Source organism: Bidens hawaiensis, unplaced genomic scaffold (assembly GCF_021521415.1).
Source record: "Bidens hawaiensis isolate Kalapana, Puna unplaced genomic scaffold, B.hawaiensis_p1.1 tig00007469_1, whole genome shotgun sequence".
NCBI classification, from domain to species: Eukaryota; Viridiplantae; Streptophyta; class Magnoliopsida; order Asterales; family Asteraceae; genus Bidens; species Bidens hawaiensis.
The window spans coordinates 59770-65769 of record NW_027504971.1 but is presented as its reverse complement, the minus strand read 5'-3'; the positions used below and the strand labels follow the sequence as shown (position 1 = coordinate 65769).

The window sequence follows — 6000 nt, the reverse complement described above, 5'->3', positions numbered from 1 at the left end:
GCAAATGGTATTATCATTTCATCATCTACTATCTCGTATAACTTACTTGATAACTGCTCTAATAGTATTCATATACTTTTATATTCAAAGAGCAATATAGACTGATTCTCACGCCGGAGGGTGGTCACAAGGAGGAACCCCCCCCCTTCTCAGTGACGAGCTTACGGTGTCTGTTTTGCAGGTTCCCTGAAGTACAACTTACTCTGCTGGGCCTAACCTTCGTGGGAAACATTACTTAGCCCCCAGATTACCTATAATCTGCCCGGGGTCACTTAGTGTTTCTTCAGTTTGTATTGTATGTATGATGATAATAATATTATTATTATTATGCTTCTGCTTTGGATGTATGCTAGCCTTGTTGCTAGAGTTTCAGTTGTTATCTAATTGTTTAATATTTATTATTGATAGTTAAGTTAATTTTTAGATTAGAGTATATGTGTAATTAATTAGGTTTTAATTTGTATTTATTTAGTGCAAGCGAGATTAGCGAGGCTTTCGGTTGGATCAGCGAAACCTGCTAAAAGCATATTAGATGATCTGCTCTCGTCTAATGAAGGCGGAAAGAATGATTACGATTGGTGAGTTTTCCGTAACTTACTTGAACTCTGAGCTTACCTGTGATTCAGATCCAGCATGTTTTTAATTAGTAGAATAAATGAATTATTTGTATAGTTGTGTCTGACAGAATTATTGAATTTTATATCTTTTTAATAGGTTAGTTGAACTACTAGTAATGATTTAGGTTTGTGTTGATTGTTGTTCCAAGATGTTTGTTGATTATTAACTGATATCATTTAACTTTCAAGTTTTAGAGTATTATTGATTATTAAATGTTTGAAAGAATTTTCTTGTAGGATATGGTAACTGTTAGTAAGATAGATTGTAGGATATCTGTGAACGAAAATTGTTTTACAACCGTTTGCTTGAAAGTTCATCTTCTATAGGTTGCTACCTTTTTAACTTTTAAGTGGAATTGGATTGTTTTTAGGGTTTTAGCCACCTCTTAGTTGTTGTGCAAAGAATGATGACGATTGGTAAGTTTTCTAGTAACTTTGATTCAGATCCGGTATGCTTTCGGTTAGCAGAATCATTTGTATAATTGTATCTGATGACAGAATTATTGAACTTTATATCTTTTTAATAGGTTAGTTGAACTGCACAGGGTGTCAGAGTGACAGACTACTTAACTACTAGTTTTAATTTAGGTCTGTGTTGATTGTTGTTACAATATGTTTTTAAATTATTAACTGATATCATCTAACATTTCTAGTTTTAGAGTGTTGCTGATTATTAAATGTTTGCAAGAATTTTATTGTAAGATATGATAACTCTGTTAGTAAGATAGATTGTGGGATATTTATGAATGATCATCATTTCACTACTGTTTGTTTAAAGTTCATCCTCTAAGGTTACTAACTTTTAACTGTAAATATGACCTAATTTCAAGTAGAATTGGATTGTTACCTATTAATTGTTGGGCTAAGAATCAACTTTGTTGTATAACATTCTTCAAATCACATTGATACTCATCTATTTCAAGTGATCTTCAATAACTGATACCATTTGATGACACTGAAATGAATAATTGCTTAAGGTAGATGTCACACGTACACTTAAGGACATACTAATACTAGATTTTATTTCTTTTTATTCTCTAATCTATGAAAATATCATGTTTGAACCGAGAATAATGATTCACCTCATTGACTGTTTACAGGCTTCTCACACCTCCAGGAACCCCACTTGTATCTTCTATGGATGCAAAAGAACCTCAACCAAAACCTGTCGCTGCAAGAAGCAGGTCTTCAGTTAGATCAAGTTCTATAAGCAAGACATCTAGGGTTCGTGTTTTTTCCTTTTCTTTTTTCTGATGCGTAATTACATTTTTGCTCATACAGCATGTTTTGCATCTGATCCTTAGGCCAACTGCATTAAAGAAACAAACTTTACACTTTTCCTTTCCTGATTTTAGCAACCAAATTTAAATTGCAAAACTGAAACCACTAACGTTTGCGTAATTGTTCAAAGTTGTTGACGTGGCATCTTATATGTCATCTTAGTGTATATGTATATTCCACGTGGCATCTTATAAATTCTACAAAAGATCATCTAAAACTTGTTAATTTTTACGCATAAGCAACTTTTGCATCGCAAAAACCGTCAGCAATTTACAGTTAATTTGTGGTCTGGTTGCTAAAATGGGTAATAAGTTGTAGCTTGATCTCTATTTTGCACCTAATTTAATTTTGTTTACTAAAATAAAGGACTGAACTTAATTTCATGTGTGAATTGCAGCTTTCTGTATCTCAATCTGAAAGCACTTATACTTCAAGACCAACAAGAAGCAGTTCGGTTACGCGTTCTTCAATCTCAACCAACCAATATACAAATTACTCCAACCGAAACACCAACATTTTAAACACAAGCTCTGCTTCCGTTTCCTCTTACATAAGACCATCCACCCCAACTAACCGCTCGTCCACGTCAGCTAGAGCATCCACCCCGTCTGCCACCCGTACAACCCCGTCACGCGGGTCCACCCCTTCTAGAACCCGTCCAACTCCCACCGCTGATCGAACAACAAGACCTTCACAAACCACATGGCCTTCAACACCGAGTTCTAGCTCCCGACCACAAACACCCGGATCCTTAAACTCACCCATGGTTCGACCCGCTTCCCGAAAGTCCACCCCGACCCGTAGAACCCTAACACCATCTCTTTCCCAATCCGTCACGTCATCGGCTTCTAGTACACGTGGGCTGTCTTCAAATGCCCGAAGCGGTGGGCCTGGGTCTAGACCAAGCTCGCCTAGTCCACGCGTACGCCCCCCACCTCAGCCTATCAACTTACCTGATTTCTCACACGAGACGCCACCTAATCTTAGAACGACTTTGCCCGACCGGCCATTGTCGGCTGGCAGGTCCCGCCCGAGTGGGTCCACTACTGTGAAGGGGAATCTAGAACCTTCAAATACAAGTGCTAATATTACAAGAAGACATTCTTCACCTATTGTTTCTAGGGGACGGGTTGTGGACCCCACTGGACAGGGGCGGGCCCACGGTAATGGGCATGTGTTGGAGAATGTAGAGCCTAGAAGAACTTCACATCTGCCTGAATCACTTACTAGAAAACCCGTGAAGTCAGTAAATCCTGAGAGTGGTACAGGATTCGGGAGGAATATATCGAAGAAGTCACTAGATATGGCAATTAAGCATATGGTATGAAACTATGACAACTCTTTTTCTTTTTATATCTTGGTTTTATATTTGAAGAAACTTGAAGTTACATATAGAAATTAGCTCTTCATATATTGAAATTAAATGTTTCAGCAATATGTATATAAGTGTGTCCTCTTTGGTCATTTTTATCTATTAAATTTTCAAATAACCAGGATTTATCGAACACTCAAGTATATGGGTGTAAACTGTAAACGAGCCGAGCGGGCTCACCCAAGCTCGAGTTCGGTCCGTTTAACTTATAACAGCATAGGACCTTCTCTTTTGAAGATCGCTCTCCACTCATTTTTCTTTGTTAATTATTTATTTACTTTAATATATGGGTGTAAACGAGCTGAAGCGGGCACATTTAAGCTCGAGTTTGGTTCGTGTAACTTATCAGAGCTTGTATAAAACTTGTGCTTCGCTCGTTTTATTTGTTAAGTGTTAATTACTTTATATATACACAATATAATTATTTTTATGTATATTTTTAATTTTATACATAATACCTAATGTATAGTATGTACTATTTTTACCAAATTTATATATTTATTATATGAAAAATAAAGGTTTATAATTGTGGGAGTAATAATCTCATTTAGGTTTTTTTTATTAAATGAGATTCAAATTAGGCCATGGCTTGTTTAAGCTCTGCTCGATTCATGCTTTTAGCAGCGGGTGGATCTTGAGCCATTCACGAGCGGCTTGGCTCGTTTACACCCATACTTAAACCTTAATCCTCTTATTATCCTGTTTCGTCAACCTGAAAACACTATGCGTGACACCTTTTATTATAACCGGTTATCTAGTTTTAATTATTCGATATCAAAATGCATTTCCAAATCTATTTTTCTTGCCAATATTAACTATTGAAAAAAATTGTCTTTAAATGTTCATGAACACGGTTCCGTTGTTTTCCTTACAGGATATAAGAAACGGCTCTCGCCCACTTTCAGGGTCAACACTCTTTCCTCAAAGCATTAGGTCCAGCACCACCAGGACGCACCTCAAGTGCACCAGGGTCCATAGACGGTTCGACCAACAACGGTCTCGGGTCTGAAAACGGAAACTTTGGTAACGGGTATCTATGGAACCGAGGCCAACCGATAGAAGACCAAAGTCCACGTTCTTCTAAATTATCGTCAGAAGTCGACATTTATGAAAGCTCAAGGTACGATGCGATTTTATTAAAAGAAGATTTGAAGAACACGAGCTGGTTGCATGGTGCAGATGACAAGATTGACGAAGGCCCGTTGTTTGATAACGGGTTCGAGTCACTCCCTGAACCGTTTGGGCCGTTGTGACGTTTGGAAAATGGTTTGTTTCGTTTATCGGTTTTACTAAATTTGTGCTTAATATTCATTTAATTAGTAGTTAAAAAAGGCCGTTTAGTATAAGAAAAGAAAAACGAAGAGAATGTGTTAACAAAAAAAAACATTAAAAAGAGGGTGGTTTTGTTGTGTATTTTTATACGCGTTTAAATATTTATGTCGAGTTTTATAGTTTGGTGGTGATGTGAACCTGCCATGAACTATTTGTGTACGTGTATGTGCTTTGGTTATGTTCGGTTAAGTAATTAGGATATTTATTGGTGTTCATGGTCCGGTTGAGTGGAGCTGGTTTTGACGAGAATTTTGTGCCAAACCCTTAACTAGGGAACGGCAAGTCAAACTGGGCTGGTCGGATAGGTTGGCTGGAACTTCCGGTTTTACCTAGGGGTGTAAACGAGACAAGCCCGAGCTCTGCTAGTCTTGATTTACGAGAGCTTGACCTCGGCTTGTTTCAACTTATGAGAGCTCGGGCTCGGCTCTTTTATTTTTTATTAATTAATTAATATATTTATGTTTTTAATTACTTAGTATATATTTTGAGAAAAATCTTATAGGAGCCTAATCTCAGCTCGAGCTTGATTGTAGTCTAAGAGAGGTGAAACTTAAAACTACACAAGGCTCGAGCTTGATCTCGAAAAATCGGCTCATTTTGAGCTTTTTGCCAATCTGAGCTTGAGTAGCTCGCGACACACTCAGTTTGTTTGCACTTTTGGTTTTACCAGTTGACGGTAATCTAGTTTTGTCGGTTTGTCAAGCTCTTATCATTAACTTTCACAAATTAAAATTCTAGTTTTTGTTACAGCTACTAAAATAATAAAGCCTGTTCATGATCATTAAACAAAATAACATTTTTTTAAAATCTCTGAATCTATAGTCATTAAATTTGTACATCATAATGTATGTCCCAAAATTGTATGGGAGCCATGATGGAAATCATGTGTACGGTTCTGTAACTAACGATGATTCTTTGAATTGAAGGATGATCGTAACGTTTCTTTGAATTGAAGGATGATCGTAACGTTTGTCGACTCAATCGGAAGGAAATCATGTGGTAGCTTTATATAATTAGTATGAAACTATGCTACTAGAAATTGGTCCCTATCACCGAGTAAAAAAATGGATTTTGTTCGTTAAATTCTTAAATGAGATTATAAGTATATCTTAATATCTTATATACATAATAAGTGCATCAACAAAAGGCTCATTTATATACAATAATTGTCGTGTAGCAGGCATAGTTTAGTGTAAAAGTGTGATTCATTTTATTATCAGGTCTATGTTTGATTCATATTTCGATAAAAAACTTTATTTCTTATAATGATTAAAATTCTTTACCTTCGTATGATGGTCACATAAAAGATTTCCGTGTCAGTCAAACATGTCATTTGAGCCATATGATTTGGTGAACACCACCTCACATGGGCTTTAATATGACCAATGTGATCATTCT

The 6000-nt window shown here is 36.5% G+C and overlaps 1 pseudogene across 1 annotated transcript; it reads left to right on the top strand.

Annotated features, from left to right (window-relative positions):
* The first annotated feature begins 450 nt into the window (after positions 1 to 450).
* On the top strand, positions 451 to 4976 carry LOC143609635 (uncharacterized; annotated as a pseudogene). The gene is made up of 4 exons (XR_013149450.1): positions 451 to 578; positions 1718 to 1841; positions 2296 to 3219; positions 4145 to 4976. The product of XR_013149450.1 is annotated as an uncharacterized LOC143609635 (transcript).
* The last annotated feature ends 1024 nt before the right edge of the window (positions 4977 to 6000 follow it).